Source organism: Trachemys scripta, chromosome 10 (assembly GCF_013100865.1).
Source record: "Trachemys scripta elegans isolate TJP31775 chromosome 10, CAS_Tse_1.0, whole genome shotgun sequence".
Taxonomy (NCBI): Eukaryota; Metazoa; Chordata; order Testudines; family Emydidae; genus Trachemys; species Trachemys scripta.
The window spans coordinates 68434377-68459554 of record NC_048307.1 but is presented as its reverse complement, the minus strand read 5'-3'; the positions used below and the strand labels follow the sequence as shown (position 1 = coordinate 68459554).

At 38.6% G+C, this 25178-nt stretch overlaps 1 protein-coding gene across 2 annotated transcripts in view; it reads right to left on the bottom strand.

The window, feature by feature from the left end:
- The window catches only part of EFL1 (elongation factor like GTPase 1), a 152240-nt gene that overhangs the window by 71132 nt on the left and 55930 nt on the right, over nucleotides 1-25178 (bottom strand). The window lies entirely within an intron of this gene.

The following is a 25178-nucleotide window of genomic DNA, read 5'->3' as shown; positions in this document are numbered from 1 at the left end:
GGGGGGGGGGGGGGGGGGGGGGGGGGGGGGGGGGGGGGGGGGGGGGGGGGGGGGGGGGGGGGGGGGGGGGGGGGGGGGGGGGGGGGGGGGGGGGGGGGGGGGGGGGGGGGGGGGGGGGGTGGAAGGCTTTTGTTTGTGTTCTTTGTTTGGGAGTGTGTTCGTTCTCGGGACTGAGAGGGACCAGACATCAATCCAGGTTCTCCACATCTTTCTAAACAAGTCTCTCCTATTTCAAACTTGTAAGTAAATAGCCAGGCAAGGCGTGTTAGTTTTCCTTTGTTTTTCTCAACTTGTAAATGTACCTTTTACTAGAGTGTTTATCTTTGTTTGCTGTACTTTGAACCTAAGACTAGAGGGGAGTCCTCTGAGCTCTTTAAGTTTGATTACCCTGTAAGGTTAATTTCCATACTGATTTTACAGAGATGATTTTTACTTTTGTCTTTAATTAAAAGCCTTCTTTTTAAGAACCTGATTGATTTCTCCTTGTTTTAAGATCCAAGGGGTTTGGATCTTGATTCACCAGGAGTTGGTGGGAGGAAGGAGGGGGATGGTTAATTTCTCCTTGTTTTAGATCCCAAGGGGATTAGATCTGTGTTCACCAGGAGTTGGTGGGAGGAAGGAGGGGGGATGGTTAATTTCTCCTTGTTTTAAGATCCAAGGGGTTTGGATCTGTACTCACCAGGGAATTGGTGAAAGGTTTCTCAGGGCTTCCCAGGGAGGGAAAAATTGGGAAATGGTGGCAGCGGAACCAGAGCTAAGCTGGTAGTTAAGCTTAGAAGTTTTCATGCAGGCCCCTACATTTGTACCCTAAAGTTCAAAGTGGGGATCCAGCCTTGACAGCAACAGTCAGATCATCTTGGGTTTGTTCCCAGTTCTCTTAAGGAGACATTGGGCAAGTCGTGTGACCAGTCTCCTCCTTTAGTTTCCCATCTGTAAAGTAGGGATAATAATAATAATTAACCATTTTTGTAAACCACTGTGAATTTTACAGGTGCTATGTCATTGCACAAGTACTTTCTATTGCAGGTAAACTAAATTACTGCCCAACATCAATACTCTAAAAATGCATCATGTAAAAAACAAAAAACAAAAAAACCCCATAGTTGAGATGGTAATTTTCACTCTAAACTTGCAAGATACTTCTCTCATCAACAGCAAAACCTTCCAGTAGAAAATGTAAAATATAAAGGTAAGTCATAAATACTCTAATAGAACCTTGTACCTTTTAGATTATTCAACTCTTCCAAAGTCCACAGGGACCCTCACATGCCCTGCTATAACACTGTTTGGTAAAGGGGCAGCACATGTCCATGATCTTACAGTCAGGCAATTAACTATTTCTGTTAACTCTCTTGTGATAGGCCTCTTTGCAACTTTTCTAAATACAATTGCTCCAACCAAATCTCCAAGCATAATTATTTGATTTAAAATAAAGAATATTTTATTGGCACCTGTAGAGAAAGGCAGAACCAAATATACTCTTAAGACTATGATTTTGTGAGGCTCTTCAGCAACGTAACTGGATGAATTTCTGTGATAAACTTGATAAAACAGTGGTTTCTAACAGATGAGTTTAAGTGTCTGGCCTGAGTCAGGCAGAGTACATCCACATCCCAGGTTAGTGCCCCAACCACTGAGCTACTGGCTGACTGAGGTGGGGTCATTTTTACCAAAAATTCCATCCTGGACTAGAAAAATCTTCCCAATTAAATTTTTGTAAAACTGATACCTTTTATTAAACAGTTTTGGTTTTCATAAATTTGGCATTTAAAAACGTTTAGTCAAAAAGTTCCTCTTCAGCTTTAGTTTAATATTCAAAAACTGAAAAGCACAAAGACAGGGAGCAGTATTATTTATGCAACTAGGGCTCAACATACAACTGTCTTCAAGAGTTTGAGTTTTGTGTAGACCTGAAAACCAGGGACTTAGAAGGGAATACAGAATTTTAGCAATTAAAGACCAATAATTTAACTCCTGATTCATGAAGAACTGCATAGGCTGAGACAGATTTCAGGATAAATGAAGGACCAGGAAAGGGAGGAAGGTTAAGGAGAAATTAGTTAAGAGGCATGAACTGAGCCACCTAAAGGGCAAACTGCATAAAACCTTCAAAATTTAGGCTGGCCATTCCCAGAAGTTATTTTTCTGCACTACAGGTGCACTGCCTGCTTACATGAATGGAGTGAGAATAGCATATTGAGGTGATCAAACACTTTAATTTTTGCATCCAACCTCTCCCAATTTGCCGAGCAAATTAAAATGTGGCATCTTTCAAAATAAAGAGATACTGCCTAAACATCAGAAATTAGAGACAAATTGCTCTTTGTATGTGCTTTGATTAGCCAAAAATACATTGGAGAGTAGAGCAGATGGTTAATGTAGTTTAGAGATGTTTTGGGAAAAGCACATTCTTTTCTTTCAAGTTGAAGAAGAAGAGAAGGAACACTCTACGTAGCAAGATAAAACATAACTGCAGGTAGGAGGATGGACAGGAATATAAAAAGGTGTCTGAGATGTAGAGACCACAAGTTATTTAAATTGACCAATTTCAGGACCTAATCAAAGGAAGTCTCCACTTTGAATTTTGCCTTTCCATTGTCATGTCTTACTAAATGCCTCAGCTGACAAGTACTAAGTAAGTATGCGGTTTCTCTCTCTGGGTTATTCAGTGAAGGGAAAAAAACGAAAAAGAAATTACTAACTAAGCCAGGCACTATAATATAGTAGATATTTACACTTTATAACCACCTTACCATACATCACTTGATTACCTCTGCAATGAAAGTAAAGGCCTTACTTCCTCTAATAGAAATTAAACCATATCTGAATTGGAACAGATGTAGCAGCACTAGCGGATTAGAACTGTAGATGACGTTTGTAAAGATGTCACCATCTGATTAAAATAAAAAGCACTTCTAAAATAAGACTATGAAAATAAAGTTGCATTTTTCATAGTTGTTAAATATAAAGCAGAAAAGGAATTCTAGTCTACAAGGATTTTCTTTCAGTAACAATCACACATTTACGATAAAATTAAGTGGATTCATGGTGTCTCTTATTTCATATTTGCTGAGGCTTTTTTTTTTTTTTTTTTTTTAAATAGACACATTGGTCCAAACTCATTCCATTGTGTGGCTACATTGACTTCAATCGCAGTACACCAGAGTTGAGTTTTGTCATTAATGTTCACAAATGTGCCTTTTTTCCATGTTTCATTTGGATGATATAATTCCAACTAAATCATCTGTCAGTAAGGGTTTGGAATAACCACCACGAGTATATAAACAAATTGAATTGAGCTGGCTAGTTTAAAATAAAAATAAAAAGGAAAACATATATATTGGTACAATTTTCATTTATTCACTTAGATTTAAAAAAGCCATTATTAAAATGAAACACTCGCACATTACTATTAAAGCACCTTTTAACCTGCTGCATATGAAATAGAGATATAATAATTTATTAATCATTTTAACCAGTTTGTTTATTCTACACAGAACACTAGAATTCTCGATGCATAACAATGTTTTCTCCAAACATTTAAGTGTGCGAGCCTCACTGAAAAATAGAAGGTTAATGGCTCAAGTGCGATAGGGTCAAGTTAAAAATCACTGTGCTTACCTGGATATCAGATGCACATGAATACATTATGGAGGATGTAGATGTATGTAAAGGGGAGGAGGGGGCATGGCAAAGATCGGTTACTATGGAATACAGTTGGGCAAATACTTCAAATGTTCTGCAAGTATTTTTCCATTGAAAAACTAGATTGCCTGTGTTCATACTTCTGGTGTGTTCATTTCCCAGGCTATTTCTGCTAAACAAGATTGTAGGCAGAAATATTCACAGAAACAGCAAACATTCAAAAATATTCACTGAAAGAAGATTTTAAGCCTGTACATGCAAGTAGTTAGACTGGAAACATGCTGGGAAAGAAAAAATACTGTTTGTCCAATCAAACTAAGCAGCACAGCTTGAATGTCACATATGGGATATTTAAATCACTGCTTGCTAATAATCTACAGACCAAGAATAATTTATAGAAAATATTCAGCAAATAGGTTCTGATTCAGCTAGGTACTTCTGTGTGCCTAATTTTAAGACCATGAATAATTCCGTTAAGACTTCAAATATCCCATTACACACTCCACACATCCCCTTGCTCTTGTAAACTTCTCTTCAGATCTTCAATTTAAAACTAAAATAAGACCAAAAATATTATTATTATTATTATTATTATTATTTCAAACATTTGGCACTTATTTTGTGTCTATATCTGGAATGTTCATAGTATGTTCAGATTTTGAATATTAGAAGACGTTTAGCCATATGTAACAAAGGAAAAGTTCAGAAATACTTCTTCAAACAGCTTTCTGAGTTTTGTTAGTCAAATTTTTACAGCAAAAATACTTCTGCAAAGGAAATCTTCCAGGTTGGTGGGTTGTTTAAAATGAAGGAAAACAATCCTAATGCCTCTCTCCCCAGAAGAATAAAAAGATCCAGCTGCATAACTTACAGGGGGATCCTTGTTAAACCAGCAGTATGCTTCTGTGCTCAAGACTGAACATTGTACACTAATTCCTCAGATTACCTATGCTTAATTTGCTCACTCTGAGGCCTGAAAATCCAGGTTCCTTACTAAATTGAGGTCTCCCAGTTCATCATGCAATATTTCTCAGCTGCACCAACAGTCAGGATATAGTTACATGAGATTCTAGTTGATGCCCTTGAATCCAGAACTGAAATAAGTGAGGTTCACCAATCACTGATAAATGTTTTCCATTAGAGGTAGATATAGTCCTGAAACTTTCAAACATCTAAGATAAGTCAGATGGAAGCCTTCAGAACTGCATCACAAGAATGTAGTGAACACATGGCTACACAGAAGACTCATTTATTGAATAGCAGTACTAACATTTCACTCAAGGAAAAAACAAGTGATATTACTGAAGCCAGAAAACTACTGTGGAATTTATTTCACATAGATTTAGGATACAATTTTCAGAATCTCTGAGGAGTAACTCCTTTAAATGAAACTTTTGAATAAAACAGTCTGAAATATCAAAATAATCTAAAGGCATTCAAGACTGCATTGTAGTGAGCCTCTTCTCTACAAGCAGGAAGGCTTCAACTTGCATTTTTCTCCTTAACAGGAGTATATTCATTTCCACAGCAGACACTGCTGTAAATGGTTCTATTTTTACTTCTGTCAAAATTATTGAAAACAATGACAATGACTTCTATAACACTTGTGAGCATTTAGAATATGTAATCAGCATAAACTTGGTTGGCTAGCCTCAGAGGAATTCTTAAATATAAGGCAACAAGCACTGTCTACTTCTTCTTAAAAATTAATGTTTTCCTCAAATTATTAAGTACCAGGTGTCGTCATGGAAGTTGTATCTCTTTCAATATTCAAAAGATCTGCTGCTAAGTTTATGGAGTTTTGAGAGCCACTATGAAAAACCATCAAATTTTACATCCTCATCTATAGCTCACTGGACAAGTAATTTGAACATTCTCAAGGTGGCTTTCGTAAGATTCTGTTTAAACCCACTATATTACACCATTCCCCCATCTTTGCTGTATGGTGGTTGTCTATATTGATCTTTAGTGGGGATTATATTCTTCCAGCAGCTGTATTTAAGCTTGTTAGCAAAAAGCCTAGGAAGTAACCGATTTTGTTTTTCAGCAGTGACCCCTCTTCTTTAGAATAAGGCCTTTTGAACCTGCCTTTGATTTAATGGAACTAGCCAATGATAAAAAGGTAGATATTGAAAGATTTAAAATGTTAATTATAGTGAGGTCCTAACAAAAGGCGTCTGTGTGTATTTTGGGGAAAGAATAAGAAGAGGCTAAACCCAGAACTACACATAACAGGATACATTTGAAAAAAAATTAAATAAGAAAATAAAATTAGCCAGTTAAACTAGTTTCTGTTCCTTTATTTTTTTTTAATCTATAACTTGCTTCTGTATTTTCTCATTATTAACTATTTTTGTTAAACCATGATGAAAAAATATGCCACAAAACAACTTCCTTCCTTTGGTCAAGTACAAAGGTGTGGAATTTCTATATACTTTTTAATAGTCTTTTCCATAACTAGGATTAGCCCGTGATTCAAAATAAAGTTTTAAGATTGTACAGGCTGACATGGTTTTAACACTGTTCACCCAGTAGCTACCATATTATTTTTGTCTTAAATATGTCCTCTGCTGCTACAGTTGGATGCACACACACTCCCCTCCCCCCCCCGATAACAATGGAAGAAGCAGAAAAGCGTGTGTGTGTGTGTGTGTGTGTGTTCATTCCTGCCCAGGTAATTTAATGCTGCTCAGAGCAGGTCTAGACAATACAGTGGTTAAGATGCCAACAGCTACCAGCACTCTGTATACATACACTGCCACTCTCATTGGTGGAACGACACTAGTGATAACAATGGTGGGATCCTTTGTAAAAAATCCTTGTGTAAACAAGGTCTTGGTGTGGACCAGGCACACCAAGTTATAACAGAGATAGGAATGACCTACTAGGTTACCTAGCCCATCTCCTGCAAACACAGATTAATGACTATAGTCCACATTCAAGCAATGCTTTTTCCAGTGCATTTTTCAAATGTCCAAAAGCAACGGCGCTTCCATCACTTGGCAGATCTCTTTACAGCCTAAAAGATTCATTAGAAAATTCTCCGGACAGTCATCCTAATTTTTTCTTGCATGTAAAGTATATTGCACAGGAATAAATATACTTATATCACAATGCAACAGAATGAAGATATAGTTTTCTTTGAAGAAAACACTATTAAAAATTGACATTCTAAACAGAAAAATTCAACAATGAAATAATCTGTACCTCTCAAGAATCTGTTTTATAAGCTGCTTTTGAAACTAAGGGTGGGATTTTCAAAACATTCAGCGCTGGCCCAACTCTGCTACCACTAAAGTCAATGATAATACTCCCATTTGATTTCAGTGGAAACAGAGTTAGGCTAATGCTGAGTGCTTTGAAAATCTCACTCCGCAGTTGCTGGGAAAGGATAGTATACTGGGATTCCTTTGCAGGGGTTGTCCCCGAGTCCTGCTCAGGACTCCATCTTTTGTGGTCTTTGACTAGTAGGAGTCTGAGAATCTGAAGGCCCAATTCTCCAAAACCTGCTCTTGCTGCTGCAAGATGGGCAGAGTGAGTGTCTGCTACTCTAACCTCCCACAAGTCTAGTTTTTGAGTCCTCCTCTCCACCGCAATAGCTGCAGTGCTGTCTCCTGCCAGCTTGCCTAAGCAGCAATGGTGTGAAATTGAGCTGATTCTTGTTAGTGTCACTGCTGCCCAGAGGCATATGAATAACAGCAGTGAACAGTGGCAAGCCCAGGCAGTTTTCACTCTGCTGCTGCTAGGAAAAGCTCAAATCAGTATTGCATTAGAGTTGTTTGCACACAGACTCCACAATATCAGTTGCACTTGGTTCGTATTTGGAAGGTTACCTAGAAATATATTATTTTAAATGAAAGCTCCAATTCTGCACAAGATAGGGTTACCATACGTCCGGATTTTCCTGAACATGTCCGGCTTTTTGGTCCTCAAATCCCCGTCCGGGGTGAATTGCCAAAAAGTCGGATATGTCCGGAAAAATAGGGAAGGAGGGGTCGTGGGGCTTGGGTCCGGGTTGGAGCCACTGGGGCCAGAACCAGAGCCGCTGGGGCTGGCGGTGCTCGCTCTGCCGGGGCCGGGCCGGAGCCGCTCGGCCAGAACCGGGGCCCGAGCTGAGCCGGCCAGAGCCACTGGGACCGGGGCTGCTCGGCCACTGGCCAGCGCCGCTCGCCCAGGGCGCTCGGCCGGAACCGGGGCCGGCGACGCTGGGGCCGGGGCCAGAGCCAGCTGCCGGAGGGAGCCACTCGGCTACGGGGGCCCGGCTGGGGGGGCCGGACTGGGCCGTGCCCCCACCCCCTGCCCCAGCCCCAGCTTACCTGCTGCCTGCCTGCTTCAGGCTTCCCGCGAATCAAATGTTCACGGGAAGCAGGGGAGGGGGAGGAGCAGAGGGATGAAGCGTTCAGGGGAGGGGCGGAGTTGGGGCGGGGCCGGGGGCGAAGTTGGGGCAGGGCCAGGGCCCCGTGGAGTGTCCTCTTTCTGGACACTTAAAATATGGTAACCCTAGCACAAGATGATAGCACTTGACCAGGAAAGATTACTACTTGCTCTAGGCAAGTTGATTTTTCAAATCCTACTTACATTACAGTATTACAGAATAATAAAAATGTGCATCCTTAGCTTTAACAATTTTTTGCCACTGTATATTTTGTGGTATTTTTATGTTAGTTTAAAAGTTACTAACTTTAACTTTTGCATATTATAATCTAACAGTCAGCAAGAACTAATTTAAAAATTCTTTGGCCATTTGAACAGTAATATTACTTAAGTTTATAATGATCCTACACAGCTTTTTTATTTAAAAAAACAGTAATGCATAAAAAGCTTTCCCCGAGCTGAAATAGAACAAGTTTTTATGACCTCATCACAAGAGCCTGGAAAATTAGAGCAGTGCTTATAAAAACTTGGATAGCTGTAAATTGCAAAACTAGAATATTCCAGGTGGCTAACAAAATGAAACAACTTATATGAACATTTATTCACAAAAAAGTTACTAAATGGACGTGGTATTTTCTTTGGTAATCTTAAAACAGGCAAGGCCCATGACTGTAGAAAACTACACAATTTCCTAAAAGCTCTCAAAATGTGATACACAACCTTACTTAATCTTAATTAATTTTTTTTTTTAAAGTCAGCAACTTACATCCGCTGAAGATAACTTTCAGAAACGTTAGTGTAAAATAAGTTATACTAACATTATTACTGTACAAAAGATATAGCAGAAATAGACTATTAGAGACATTATGCCTCTGACTTTCAAGACCTCTTACATTTCCTCCTCTCTGAAGTCTTATATTCAAATAATATGTCAACATTAGGTACAACCACAAGGTAATAAAACACTTGTTTCTTCATTTTTGCAATGGAGTCTATAAAATAAAACCCTTTGAAATTTGATTATCAATACAATAATATGCAGCAATGGTAGAAGCAGACAGTTGCTTGGAAGCATAAAACTTAAGTGATAAGCATAATGCATTTCTAATTGCACTGGATACCAGTTTACCACCAATGTACTATACTATGCTACAATGCCCAATAAGCAACACACGTGACATGCCTGCTTGTTGGAACTATCAGCACCCAAAGAACAATAATTTAAATGAGCAAAGACTGAGCACACTGCACTAGAAATATACAATTGAGACAATGGCATTAATATAAAGCCTTAAGAAAAAGGCAAACTGGATTCAAATGATAGGTTTATGATTATTCTTTTGGTTCAAAACAGCAATCTGAATATATTACAGTTTGACCAATTTAGTGTTTCATGACATTTATAGAAAACTGCACTCAGATGGGAGGCTAACAGACACAGAAAGATACTGGATAACCCTGATACTTAACAGAGATACAACCCATTCAATAACAAAACCTATTCAATTATGTATCTTTAACCCAGTAATATTATCAATGTTATACACCTGTTCAAAATGCTATGCCTCTTGTTTTTGTAATCAGCAAGCAGCTACTAGCAAAAATTGCCAATATTATAGAAATAAGGACAAAGGTTTCAGCTTTCTTTGTTTCCTTTACTGTTTTCCCCTCTGTTCAATAACATTCTTGAGAAAGACTGCCCTCATGTGTTCATTAATCGAGGCTGAGTCAAGATACTCCATACAGTGGGAATCACTTTAAGCTGGCTACTTTTTACAATCACATTACCAATTCAGAGAGCAAAATTAGTCCACCAAACGTTTGCACAGGAATAAAAGGCTGGTGTGACAGCAGGACTGTTCCTAGGGCTTTCACAGAAGGTGGTAACACTTGCTAGTTGGCACTGATCCTGGAAAGCCTTTCTGGGCCTTTAAAATGGCATCACGGATTGCAGCTGCTCTTTGCTCTAAGCAAAGGCTACTTATGAAAAGCTCCCAAATTGTTAGAAGAAATCCCAAAGGGATAAAATACTCGCTCGACACCCTGCAATGAACATAGCCATACTACTCTATGTACTGCCTATATCATCCTGTGCCTATCTTTAAACAACAACAAAAAAACCGGGCCATCCAATAAGGTATATCTAGAATTATGGGAACTCCAGATTTCTTAGTAATGTGCAATTCTAAAGGGCTTTTAATTCCAGAATCTTAAAGTGCTTTACAAAACAAGTAAACCTTGCAAAGCTACATGAGAGAAGAAAGGCTGACTATGTTTCACATGGGGGAAACTGAGGCACAGAAAGGTCAAGTGACTTGCCCACAGTCATACAGAAAGTCTGTGGCAGAAATGGGAATAGAAGTGACTTCTAGTCCTCTGCTTTTAATAGGACCCTTCCCCCAGTTATAGCAAGTTAAAGAACTAAACTCTGTTTTTCAGAACAGTTCGAAAAAATTCACATGCCCAAATAACTGCATATGAAAGAATCAGAAAATCACCTGGCTTGTTACGAGTGTCTAAAACAGATCTTAGTTAGGCAACACATCTCACAATTCTAGAACTTAGCAAGAGTTTTCCTCTTAAACTTACTCAGCAATATACCAACCCCACATCCATAAACAGCTATAAGAATGTACTGATTATCTCTGAGTATGTCAGCATACAGCAGAACATGACTGTGGTATATTAGCCAGGAAATACAGTACATGTACTTCTCTGAATTCCAGGCTGCAAAAGCTGCTCTGAACTGTATACAGCAAGCCCTTCGATTTATGTATGCTGATATACATGCTGCAACTGAGAGAAGTGACGTACTTTCCCCTGGAAAACAAAGTCACACTAAATATTTAAGTTATTGCGCCTTGAATTAATATTTGTTGTGAGCTAACTGTATGAGCAAAAATTGCTAGCATGAGGTACATATACAAGTTAAAAAGATCAACAATGAGACAGATATATAGATAGCAATGAGGTTCTGAATATTTGGTATTGATTTACAAGTGTCAAGTTTAGTTTTCAGAAATATGTTATTTTGTTTCTAATCAGCCTTTAGCCTAAATCACTTGGCAATATAGCATGCATTCTGAAGTCTATGAAGCATTACTGTGACTTTCATATTCACCACAAAAATACCAAGTCATCACTTTTTTTTGCCTGCTTAAAATAAATCCTATGCATCACCACAAACAAAACTGTTTCTGAATCAAAAAGATGACAAACTTATTTTCTTCCATCAAAGAAGAAAAAAAATGCATTTTGCTTCCAATTAAAGGACAACAACAAGAAAAATAAACTCCAGGCCAAAATGCTTTTAAGAAGCAGATGTACATGGTAGCTTCCTGTTTTTCCTCATGTGGGCATGCCCTGGCACAACCTCTTAGCTTGTGAGCCAAATTTATTTTCTCTTCCAACATCAAAATCTAATTTTTAACTGTCACCTAGGGGGCAGCTGACTAAATTATTTTTATGCTCCTCAAATCACAAAAATATCAAAACAAGGGTTACAAAACTACCAGGTTTTATTTGTATTTGTACTTTTCTTCTGTCTTGCTGAGAAACAAACATGTTTTGACATGGAAACCAACCAATTATCCTTCCCTGCTTCTCCAACCACGTTCCTCCAAAAAGAACTTACTATTGCTTTATAACTCATATTAACCCTGTTATAGCAGCAATTTGTGATTTGGACAAACCCTTCTTAAAAATTCTTGTAACTAACTCCAACTATAAATGTTTGTGATCATCTACTTTGTGTAATAAAAAAAAATAAATCGTACTCTCCTTTGTTTTCCCTACTCTCATGGAAGCAAAATTTCTTCATTCACTAAAGGTCTTTTCCTACCTGGCAAATACTGCTTTTAAAACTAATTCACTGCCCTGTGTTCATAATAGAAATGAAATTTAGTTGTATGTTGTTAATGTCTTTATTTGTGCACTTGCATTATCAGTCCAGTTATATTTATTTAATAAAGATTGCCCAGCCAACAGGATAACTTACATGTTTTGCATAAGAGATTTAAATTAAATATTTCAGTAATGAATTATTCATTTATACCGTTTTCTGTTTCACCTTTTTGTGAGTGAATTTAAGCACTATTAATAGGTGCTGAGTTTAACAGTCCTAGTGACCAAAGAGGAGGAATTCAAAGGGATTCACTCTGTAGCCATAAGGCCCTCCTGGCGAATACCTCTGGTGTAGAAGCTTCAGTGGTAGCACAAGACCCTAGTACAGCAGATGTTTCCAGGGTGGGAGATGCCTGGCTGTTGTATAGCGGTTATTGTAGCCAGACTGGCACGTTAGGGCAACCATCAGCCTATCCACACCTATTCCCTTGGTACCTTTCTTTCTCTCCTGCCAAAACAGGGAGAGACAAACAGATTTTTAAAAAAGTAGGGGCTATCCTAATGTACTACTATTTTCAGGGCACTCGGAAAGAATATCAGTTACAAAAATCTAAAAGGTGTGGTGAAAAGTTACTTAAGTACCATTTCTGAAGGTATATATAACCATTATAAAGTATTAGTTGTCTCCTCTTTAATAAATAAGGCCAACATTTTCAAAACAATTTAAGCACTTCAATGACCATCTAGGTCCTATTAAATCACCTGACTTCTACTTGGGTGCTTCAGTGATTTTTCAAATGATGGGCACTATACATTCCCAGGACCTATGGGCATCCATAAATGATCATGCCTATTTTTGGGAAACCTGGCTAAGGGTTTAAGAATCGAAGTGGAATTTTCAAATTTGATGTGGGGAAGCCAAGGAACACTTGAAAGTCAGGCATAGACAGGATATACATAACTCATTAGGTACAGCTTATATTCAACTCCTCAATGGCTGATGAGACTATAGAACAGCTACAAAAAGGCCACACATACACAAAAGGCAGGATCAGAAAGAGGTGGAAGGGGCAAGCTTAGGGACAGGTAGATGGACAATGTGCAAGATAGTACACAGAGTCAGGGTTTGGGTTGCTTTGTGGTGGAGAGCGGGAGTAGAGGACAAGGACAAGGGACAACCTATAAACTGTGTCTCTACATTCTAAGGAAGCTGAAGGAAGAGGAGGAGGAAATGCTCATATCTTTTTAACAGCGTCTACCAGCTATGCCAAAACTTTCTGGGGTTCTCAGAGCTGGAGACCATATAGGGGTACAAAATCAGCCAAGATGCCAAATCGGTGTGATATTCTCAAGGATGAACTAGAGAACATAACAGAGGTAGATAAGCCATCCTCTGTTTTTCCTGAGAAGGTGACCATAGGCCTGGGAAATCTGGCCACCATCTCTTTGCAAAGAACAATGGGTGCGACCACAGACATCAATTAGTCGATTTTCTCACCAGCTCGAGAGCATTTCTGATTTTTAAGACTAATGATATTGTCTTCCCCAATAACATGCAAAACAACAGAGGAGAAAGAAAGTTATGTAATTATGCTCTGGGGCTCGGATTCGACTATTGGGGCCATGAGCAGGCACAATGGGATAATCCACAACTCCTGTAAATTAGCGTTGACAGTAAGGGCATTTGTCTTGGAGTTAGACCCATAAAGTGTGTACGTTTTAACTCAAATTTATAATGCAACTGGAATATAGTCCAGGAATCAGGGATCTCCTTTATAACTCCGAGGGCAGGGTTGACAATATATTGCTTTCAGAAGGTGTAAGATGGCTAATAATAAACTATTTTCCACCAAGTGCCAACCATAAAAGGATTGAAAAATTTAACTAATACCTGCTAGCTCAACACTAACTATCAGGATGAGAAAAAATGAAAACATGAACAGCCATGCCCAAGCCCCAATTTCATGATTCCTACAATTTAAAGGAAACATTTTGTACTGTTTTATGCAGTCTATATTTTATGGTAGTATTATCATCAAAATTTACTAGAGTCTCAGGCTGCATTAACTTTTCTGCAAATTCGCTGCCTCTTGCAGCTAGAATGAAACATAGCACAGCTATCTTCCTCACATGCTGACCTCTTGACAAGAGAGGGACCTCTCTCCTATACTGATTACCAGACCAAAGGAGGACCAGAAAATGGTCAGGTATGGTGCGGAATCAGTTGATAATTCCATATAAGATAGGGCAACACCTGTATGGGTTCTCGGAATGTGACAGGGTACAATGAAGCCCTCTTGTGTTGCAAATGCCTCAAATGCAGGAAGATGCTTGATGAAATTAAATAAAAATACACTTTCTAGATTGGTTAGCTTCATAGACAATGGTGAATACATGTTATATGACAACATAATGTAAAACAAATGTTTATATTTAAGACTCCATACTGAATCAGGAAGTTTTCTGGCTAACTATTTTTCTTTTTAAATCATTATTTGCTAGTCTAATTTAATCCACACATTTACCTCAAGCAAAAGATGTCTTGGCATCATATTCCATAAAGAGTTACTGTTTGCACAGTTACTATATAGCTGGCATATGCTTATGATTCTCAAATTAAACTTTTTGCATTTTTAAAGGCCTACTTTTCCAGTAAGAAAGTTATTTGTGTAATAAAAATAAAGAAATGGGCAGCCCTTCAAGATGCTGAAGTATATAGTAAAATTATAGGCAAGAAAACATGACTGAAAAGATTTAGATATCTACAGTTTTAGAGCAAAGCCAATGGAAGTATCTAAAATTAAAACAAAATTAACTAGGTTTAAGTTATTGGTTAATTATTTTGCCTTACGATGTTTTCCAAAGTTTGTCTGTATCAATATAGTTGAGGAAGAGTATAATGAAAACAATGCAGTTTCTTTCCATTTGACTTTGTGCTTGTGCAAAGTGTTATCAGTTGAAAGGATCTGGCTGTCAAACTAACTTCCAGAGCAGCTTAGACAATCCCAGATTCTGAACATTTTCAGAAAAAGCTACAAATAGAGCTGGCTGGAAAACCAGATTTCTGTTTTGTGAAAAAAAAACCTGTGATTTCAAGATCTGTTTCCATTTTACATCAGTACAAAAATGAGACCTTTCAAAATGTTTTGGAAAAAACATGAAAGCCTCCTACCCCAGAAATAGCCAGTAGCATTATGGTTTTGGCACTCACCTGGGATATGGGAAACCCAGGTTCAAGTCCCTGCTCTGAATCAGGCAGTGTGCCCAGGCTACTGGCTATTCTGGGGCGTGGCTGTGTCTTCTCTCTCTGAGTCCATGCTTGGGGGGAAAAAAAAAAAACAGATGATGTAGTCATATCATATTATAACACTCTTTCCATTCCACTAGTATCTCAGGAAGATGTTAATCTGCAGTTACTAAAGTTAGACATTTTTAAATCACCCAATCGCAGCTCCCATTGGCCGCAGTTCGCTGCTGCAGGCCAATGGGAGCTGCTGGAAGAGGCGCGGGCCGAGGGGCATACTGGCCGCCGCTTCACACTACCCTACAGGACAGGAGGAATTTTAAGACACCAGGACTGAATGAACTCACTAAATTCATGCAACCAGATGATGCCAGTGTAAATGATAGTACTGTGATAGTAAATATTTGATTACTAGTGTCCCGGGTTCTGCTCTCCAGTTGTTTTAATATGAAACTTATCAAGATGAAATGCCAGTAGTTCTTGAATTTTACAGTTTTATTTTAAAATAATGTTTTTTTATTTGGTAGAAATTACAGTTTTTCTGTCTAGATTTTTAAGAGAACAGTTTCATGTTCTAGGATCTTCAAACACCCTTTTTCTTTTGCATTACCTGTATATTGCCACCATTTGTGAAAACATAGTTCAAGATACTTCATCACTTCTATCCTACACTATAATATGCAGGAGCATAAAATGACATTTGCAGAAAGTCAGTTCAGGATGAATTTAGGCATACAGATCTAAAAGATTACCTGCAAATATTTAAAAAAGCAATATTTAAAGGTGTAAGTATCAGGACACATGTTTAATTTATTCATTCAGTTATTGAGACTGCACACATTATATACGCAAGGGCAGCTAAGTATCCAGTTTTGAGCTCATTTAGCCATCTGTACATGAAACCACTAATTGCATGCAAAATTAGGTGCACAATAGCATACCTAAATTTTCTGAATATTTGGACTTTCAAGTTCTAGACTGAGCCTGCAAGACTGGCAGTTTGAAAGAAAACATTTTTTTTTGTAAAATGCATAAATATGCGATTGAATTGGTGATTCAAACAGGAAACCTGAGATGCCATTTTATAGTCACTTTTCACAATATAATAAAAAAAACAATGTAGAAAATAAAGCTGACCTTTGGAGCCTGCCCATCCCATTCACCTTTCCCACCTAGGATTTTGGGGATCTGGGCATTGGGGGGCTAATTTTCTTTTTAACTCATTGCCAAACTCCCTCAATATTTGGGAAAAAAATCAGACCATTCTGGGTGGGATTTACATAGGAGCCTAAGGGAAGTGGGACTAAAATCTCAGCTTTAGGTGCTGAACTCTCTTAGGCTCCTTTGCAAATCCCAACCCCTATGACTATTTCAGGGTATGCCATCTACACAGCTGTTGATAGTTCTATGGCTGCAACAAGCTCCTAGTTTGTTTTCAGAAGCTGAGCTAACACCTCCACTGAACCACCAATATAACCTCTAGCCACATGTTTATAAAGTGATACAGAAATTCTAAAATTCTCAAAAATGCACATTTACCTTTGGTAAGTACAAAAAGCAAATAGGCTTAACTAATGTTTTGATCCTTAAATTTTTATTTCAATTTAATTTATTAATACTCTTCTCTATGGCATTCATCACTACAGTGACTCAACCCCTAAAAACTTTCATGAGTGTACAGTATCCCTACAACATGAGGGAAAGTAGCATTGTTAACTTCATTTTACATTTTAGGAACGCAGAAAGATTATGAGACCTGCCTAAATTTACACAGTCTATGGCAGAACCAGGAACTGGACTCAGATCTCTCAAGTTCCTGTCCAGTGCTTTTAACCACAAAACCATCCTCCTCTTTTGCATACGAGTAAGGCTGCGACTCTGTCACAGAAGTCACGGATTCCGTGACTTTCCAGGACCATCATGCGCCTTCCCCCTCAACCCCCCAGAGCACCAGTGACAGTCTTGGACTGCACATTCATGTGTGTGTCCCCCACCCCCTGAGCACCAGCGGTGCCCCCAGGCCACGTGCTGCCGCCCTGTCCCAGAGCGCCCACGGCACCCCCAGGAACTCCTGCCCCAGAGCACCTGCGTCGCCCCCACCCCAGAGCACCTGCATCACCCCTGGGGCCCCCACCCCAGAGCACCTGCGTCGCCCCCACCCCAGAGCACCTGCATCACCCCTGGAGCCCCCACCCCAGAGCACCCAAGATTTAGTCAGGGGTATATAGTACAAGTCATGGAAAGGTCACAGGCTGTGAATTTTTGTTTACTGCCCATGACCTGTCCATGACTTTTACTAACAATACCTATGACTAGATCTTAGCCTTACCTATGAGAAATAAATCACTGAAATTAATGGGGGTCCCAAAGGAAGCCTCAGTCTCCCTCTCACTGGGTGAATATGCACATCAGCTTTCCAGACAAAAAATAAATAAATGTTTAAATACCATTAAACAAAAGCCTTCTAAGATGATGCAGAAATGGCCTATTCAAAACAACTATGTATAAACATAGTTTTCTATATGCAACTCTGCAAGGTCAAAGACCCAGAAGGGAACCTTGCTTGTAAGTGATTGTTTGTCACAGGTCTCTTTTCTCCCATCCTAGAAGAGACAGAGAAGACTGACAATGGTAATTACTTCATCTACCAGAAAGGAAAACATCTATCAAGGATAAGTACCAGCCGACCCACTTCCTGTCAGAGAACTTCGAAAGTAATAAACAAGTCCATTAAATCTCTCTCAATAAGCAGCATGTCTTAAAGGGGAAGGGAAGAATGCAGCATTAGAAAAACTAACAAACCGTTATCACCCTTGTTTTATGGTTCTCCCATTCTATCAGAGACAGTAGGGACTGGCAAGTGATGTAGCAAGCAGCGTACCAAAGAAGGTGGACGAACCTTAATGTACCACTTGAAACATTTTCCAGCTAAATTAAGTTCTTGGAAGCTGACAGGTCCAACTGATAAAGCTGGATAAATCCACATCCAGAAGACCTTGTCGATTTGAATGACTGGTGCCCCACATCAAGAAGTTATTATGCTCCTGCCAAAGTGACATTTAACACATTTAGGATGGGGGTATTTGGCCAAGTGATGTGGCAAAAAATAAAAAATTTTCATCTACTTACAGTGGTCTTAGAGACACCTGTTGCTGCAACAATCAAAATATAAAATAATGTTTTAACTCCCTCCCTATTTGTGGGTCTGATAGAACTTTAGGGCATGCTTTACGTAGAAAAGATATGGACAGCTCTTTCCTAAGAAAAAGGCTCAGAGCACCAAGAAGTTAAGTCAAAAGATTTGTTATGTGGAAATAAGAATTAACCTTCAGAAGAAATTTCTGGGAAGTGGAAAACACATATTACAATGATAAGCACAGGGCATATGTGCAGTCAGATAAACACTGCCCTGTCCTTTAAAAATTAGGGGCAAAGGAAGAGAGGTAATCAAGAAATATCTGTGGAAAAGTGGCTATAACAAAAAGGGGTACAGGATGGACCTTAAAACATCTTGTACTGAATAATGATTTATAAGAGACCGATTTAGAATCCAAAACACTCTACCTCTTGCTCATAAGACAATACTTTGAGAGTTATATGATTGGTTTTTAGATATTTTTCAGTGTCTTAGGATTCCGGTCAAGGCTTTTTTTCAGCCCAACTTAATTTTTTTTCCATACTTCAGTTCAATGGCTCTTAGTTTTTTTCAGCCAACAGTCTCAATTAAATGCATACTGCCTACAATAGCCCTGAAAACGTATGTATTCTAATACAGTGATAACTCCTAAGTGCATTTTCCCAAGTCTTTTCTGAGGACTTTGTCAGTTCAAGAGAGTACAAGTAGGATCGTAATATCTAACTGCTGGCACAGGGCCTCTCCTGGAAGTAAATGCAGAGGAGAAAGCTGAAAAGTAATTAGCTGATTACGGTAGCACTCACACTATTGACAAAAGAAATTTTTCACACATACACATTTGTTGTTGTAAACTTAACACTATCATTAGTGCATATAAATCTCCGGGTTTGTCTACATAGTACGTTAGTTCACATCAGCATGTTGCACACCAACTGGCTGCATGGATCCTGCTGGTGAACAAAGTTGCTTAATGCGCATTGATGTAGCCCTGTTTGAAATAAGCAATCATCAATGCGCATTAGGGAACTTTTAGTATGTTCCTGCAGGGTCCACATGGCCAGTTAGTGTTCAACACACTGGCATGCACAGGAATTTATACCCCAGCTGGTGCACACTAACACGCTATATCAGGGGTCAGCAACCTTTGGCACGCGGCTTGCCAGGGTAAGCACCCTGGCAGGCCGGGCCGGTTTGTTTACCTGCCGTGTCCGCAGGTTCGGCCGATCGCGGCTCCCACTCGCCGCGGTTCGCTGCTCCAGGCCAATGGGGGCGGCGGGAAGTGGTGCGGGCCGAGGGATGTGCTGGCCGCCGCTTCCCGATGCCCCCATTGGCCTGGGACGGTGAACCGCGGCCAGTGGGAACCGCGATCGGCCGAACCTGCGGACGCGGCAGGTAAACAAACCGGCCCGGCCCGCCAGGGTGTTTACCCTGGCGATCCGCGTGCCAAAGGTTGCCGACCCCTGCATTATATAGACAAGCCCACAGAGTTTATAAGTCAAATGCTTTTGTCACCAGAGAAAAAGCATTCCACATAAGAAAGCAGAGCTCCTGATAAGCAAGTAGTTCAAAATGACCACACTCTTATCCAAGAGACCCCAGAAACATTTTTATTTACTCTCACTGTAAGATATAACTAACTTCTTAACCAGAAACAATGCAGAAATCGATAATTCATCCAACAGATTTTGGAGAACTGAAATTGCAAATTGCAGGTGGATACACTGAGTGAAACGGTATTTTGCTTCTATCAGATAGATTATGCATGGAAATAGGTCTACTGTAAGAGTTTTTAAGAAAAGGTCTATGAAAAATGGTAAATATACACAGAAGAACATTCTTGACAGTAAGGTTTTCATACAAATTAACAAAACCAAAGTGGGATCTCGCTCCTTATACCCTTCTACTTCTACGTAATAGCAGAAGAAAATATGTTACCCACCTCTTGAAATTCCCTGCAACACTTATGGATATTAGGGAAGGATTGAGAATGGAGTTTCAGTCCTAACTCTGAATCTCTTTGATTTTGTTTGTCTGTGTTGTAACCCATAACCTTACTGTTATTTGACTACAAGTTTGTCTTGTTAGCAAAGTTCCTTGCAGTAGTCCTAGGAAGAAGTTTTTGCACATTACAGATATCAACCCCAAATTTCTCAGATTCTTAAACACTTATAAAAAGAATAATTTGTCAAGGAAAAGTTAGTTGAATGCAATGACCAATAGGTGAACACTTTCTCCAGCATCATTTATATAGCCTTCACATCAAACAATTTCTTTGGCCATTACGTCTGATTAGAAACCAAAAGGCAATGCAAGGCTGCTCATTAGGACCTGGCAGAGATTGTGACTTGTTAGAATTCGATTATATACAACCTATAGCAGGAAAAGTAAAAACTATACAGTAAATTTTAAAAAGAGAAACAAGCTGTCATGATTAACTGCATATTCCATATGGCAATAATTTAATTACAAAGGGTAAAACTCAGCTTCCTTAATTTACTAGATAATTTACAAGTAATTTCCTTATATGGCTGGAGAGAAAGCACTTATGCATCCTTTGAAGCTGAAAGATAAATTGGCTTTGAAACAGAAATCACTGTTACTAACTGCAGTCATAAAAGCCTAGCACCAGCAATTATTACACGTTCCCTTTTATATGGAAGATATTGCATTCTGTCATTGAGAAGTCAGAAAAGGTGTTTGTTCAAGCTACATAAATTAACAATGTACCTTTATAGGAAGAGAAAAGAAACAAATAAACTAGAAGACAGGGCTTTTAACTCTTTTGAAAATGCTTAAAATGACATCAGATTATTAATGATGCTTCAATTTGCATGTTCTAGATAAGTATTAATTCAACCCCATTTGTCAATATATTCAGAGATCAGATGTAAGTGTGCTAAAAGTGTGAAATAGTAAATATTTTGGCTAACAGCCTTAATTGCTTTAGTGCCAGTTCTGATCTTATGCTACTAAAGAATAATTTTGCTCATAAAATCCAGACAAAGCTTGGGATGTTTCAGATTTCTGAAAGGATCTACACTTCATTTAAATTAAAAAACAGCATATCCGGATGCGCATTATACAATGGGTGAACTTAATAAAGTTCCATCATTTTGAAAGTTTCTTTTGGTTCCAGAAATATTCCTTAAAAAAAAAATTAGGAATTTTCTGGAAACAGAAGACTTTCAGACCAGCAAACCTTTCTAAGGGTGCCTACTGCACAAAGGTAAATAGCAATGACAGTTATAATCAACCATTTTTTATGGGTCAGATCAACACTGAAAGAGATGGTTTTGTTCTTTTAAATATTTCATACTCATTGTGTTTACTTTGTGTGTATATTTATTCATTTATTTTTAACCGAAAAAGGGCAATCTACCATATTCAAACTAAGATCCAGTACAAAGCTCTAACATAAGATGCTTGCAAATAAACTCAGGCTTTGTCTACACTACCACTTTTATCAGTCAGGGGTGTGAAAAAAACCACACCCCATGACCAACATAAGTTTCACCGGCAAAAGTGCTGGTGTGGACACGCTATGTCAGTATGAGAGGCTCTCCTGCTGACATAGCTAACGCCACTCGTTGGGGGTGCTTTAATTATGCCAGCAGGAGAGCTCTCTCTCTCCTGCTAACAAGGAGTGGCTACATGGGAGACCTTACAGCGGTACAGCAGTGCTGTTATAAGGTCCGTAGTGTAGACATAGCCTCACATGCACCATCTGCTGAGGATCTAGACACAGTAGTAGGCAATACACAGTGATAAGAATGTGATACTAAGTGATGAGCGTGGTTAAATGCCAATCTCAAGCCAGTATATACTAACCTTTCTTTAATTTTTAAAAAGGAACACACTGCAGTACAAAAAATTGGAGCAGGGGTTATTTCTTCTAGCACCTGACCCAATATGAACAGAGGTTTGTTTTTTTCCTTTTCAAAAACTGGGAAGCATTTAACTGTCACTGTAATACAACATCTGGAAGTCTTTAGGTTAGCATGAGAGAGGTAAGTTTATGACAGAATTCATATTGGCAGAAACCATGACTTCACCTTGCCCTGATTCTCTGACCTCCATTTTTGCTCTCTCTGTCCACTCTAAGGCTGGGTCTACACTACCCGCCTGAATCGGCGGGTAGAAAATCGACCTCTCGGGGATCGATTTATCGCGTCCCGTTGCGACGTGACAATCGATCCCCGAATCAACGCTCTTACTCCACCAGCGGAGGTGGGAGTAAGCGCCGTCGACGGGAAGCCGCAGAGGTCGATTTTGCCGCCGTCCTCACAGCGGGGTAAGTCGGCTGCGATACGTCAAATTCAGCTACGCTATTCACGTAGCTGAATTTGCGTATCTTAAATCGACTCCCCCCTGTAGTGTAGAGGTAGCCTAAGTCTTTGTTCCCAGCAGCAATCTGAAGAGCAGTCAGTTCACACCTGCTTTCCCTTTGACTTCAGCTCAAAAGAGTCAGTTTTTTGGGGAAGTATGGAGTAAAATATGGCATATAACATAAGCTACTTCAGTCTATGTTCTCATTTAGATGATTGTGCTTTATTCAAATGCACTGGATTCATGCAGTTTTGAATAATTTGTTTTACACTAAATGTTATAAAAATATACTGTTCTTAACTATATATCCATGGGGTATTGTGTAGGTCTTGGTAAGAAGGTGTCATATACCATGACGTGCAAGCCATAACTACAATGTCCATTTGAATGGAATAAAGACAAATAAATAACTCTATCACCACGTTTCTGGAAAGGACAAAAATATGCAGTATTAAACAGGATTAGCTAATGTCTTCTACAAATGATGGATTTTAGCTATCATTTACTAGAGAAATCTGATACTTAGGAAATGTTCTAATAAGGAAGGGAACAGGATCAATGCCTTACACGAAAGAAGCTTTTTACACTTAGTAGGACATATTTATTCCTTGAAATACACCCTTAGTCGAAACAGTAACACACCATGTTTACATTACTATATGACTAAATATCTACACAACATAGGAAAGTTACTTCCTAGCACTACACTAAATGGTCCTCAAAATACATAATCATGAAAAGTATGGACAAAAATGCAGTTTATTGGTATTCATTAATTTCTCAACAGTGACAAAAGATTAATATCATATTGTGTCTGAGGATGTTTCGGCAGCACTTTAAAGGAGAATGACTTAAAAACATCTGGAACGGATTTAAGTTTCCATGATAGGTCTAAAGATTTGGAAACTTAATTTAATTTCCTGCAGATTTTATGAGGAGCTAGCAAACATCTATTTTTAGAAATACATGTGTGCTTTCACAAAAAGCTGATGTCTATTAAGAGATCGTTAGCCACTTCTAATTTCACCACTTTCAACCATAGTTAGATTAACATTGGCTGGTATTAAATGCTAGATTATCAACAGTTTCACTTCTAGAGCATGAGCTGTTTTTATACTAAATCACTTCAAGACCTCCTACTTTTTGTAGCTGAGGTCAAATGTGAGAAGTGCTATATTTACTGAGCTTCATGAGTCACACAAAGTGAACCTTGTACTTTTTATACAAAATACAGTCACCAAATAATCATGAATTGTTCAAGCTAGCCATATGTTGTATTTATCTGTTTTTCTGACAGAATTTTACATCTGGAATTTATAAGCCACACTCTTAAGTATCATATGGGTATTTTTATAAACTGGTTTCTATTTTTCTTTAAGCCTTCTATTACAAAAATATGACTTTTGATATTTTACTGATGCTGGTTAATACAAGAGTTACAAAATACTGAAAAGTTAGTTGAATCAATAATACTACATAACAGTTTAAACATGCAAGTGCTCTGACATATCAATTAATTCCTTTGTTTTAAAAATACAGCCCTTTAGTAATATAAACAGATGAAAGACCATACCAGATTGCGGTCTGTTATATTCACAATATGCAACCTATTTTTACATTTCATATGAATCAATTTATAGATTTTAAAATGATAAGTTTTACTATAATGCAGGCAAATTTTGAAGGAAAACCATAAATATAATGTCAAATTAAGGCAAGGATCATATTAACATAATGCTGTTTTTGAGGTAAAAAGATAATTAATAAAAGAAATAAGTCACAGGAAATGGTCAGTAACTGAAGCACCAAAGCAAAATGTTCAGCACTGAACATTCAGAATTGAACAGAACAAAAAGGATTAGGGCAACTTATTTATCCTTCAAAGAAGTAAGTATATGTGTGGGGGGGGAGGAGTGTGGGAATTTGTCACAGGCATAAGAATGGTTCTTAGCTATCACTGGTCTGAGGTGAGGATTTGGAAAAGTTTATTGGTTGGGAAAGAATCTGTATTGCTCTAAAGTATTTCCAGTCTTAACAGGTTGAGAGATAATCAACCTTCAAAATCACAATAATTTCCAAATACCATTTTGATTAACTACCCTCCTACCCCCTCAAAAAAGTCAACTATGATATGATTTTAGCAACCAATATCAAACAGACATTACAATATGCTTGTAAGCACTCTGGGGCAGAGATATGTAATTTTATGTAAGCACTCTGGGGCAGAGATATGTAATTTTATGATTGTATACAAAACCTAACGCAATGGACCCCAATCCTGATAAGGGCCTCTCGATGCTACCAAACCACAACACAAATAGTTCATAATAATAATAATAATAATGATAAAAACCACACCACAAGAAAACTGGGATTACAAGTTTTCCACTGTGGGGAAAGCATTTCCAATCCTTGCGGTTCACGAAACACTGGACCCTAACATTGCCATTAGTCCCTCCTGATGGTGATGCCTTCCTGGCAGTGGTCCAGGATCGAATATAAAACAGGGATTCAGACCAGTTTAACTCTCAATCACTGATTTCTCCCACTAATGTATTTTTCCCCCTTCCTGATTGAAGGGTCACAAACATTGCAATTAAAATGGCCTAG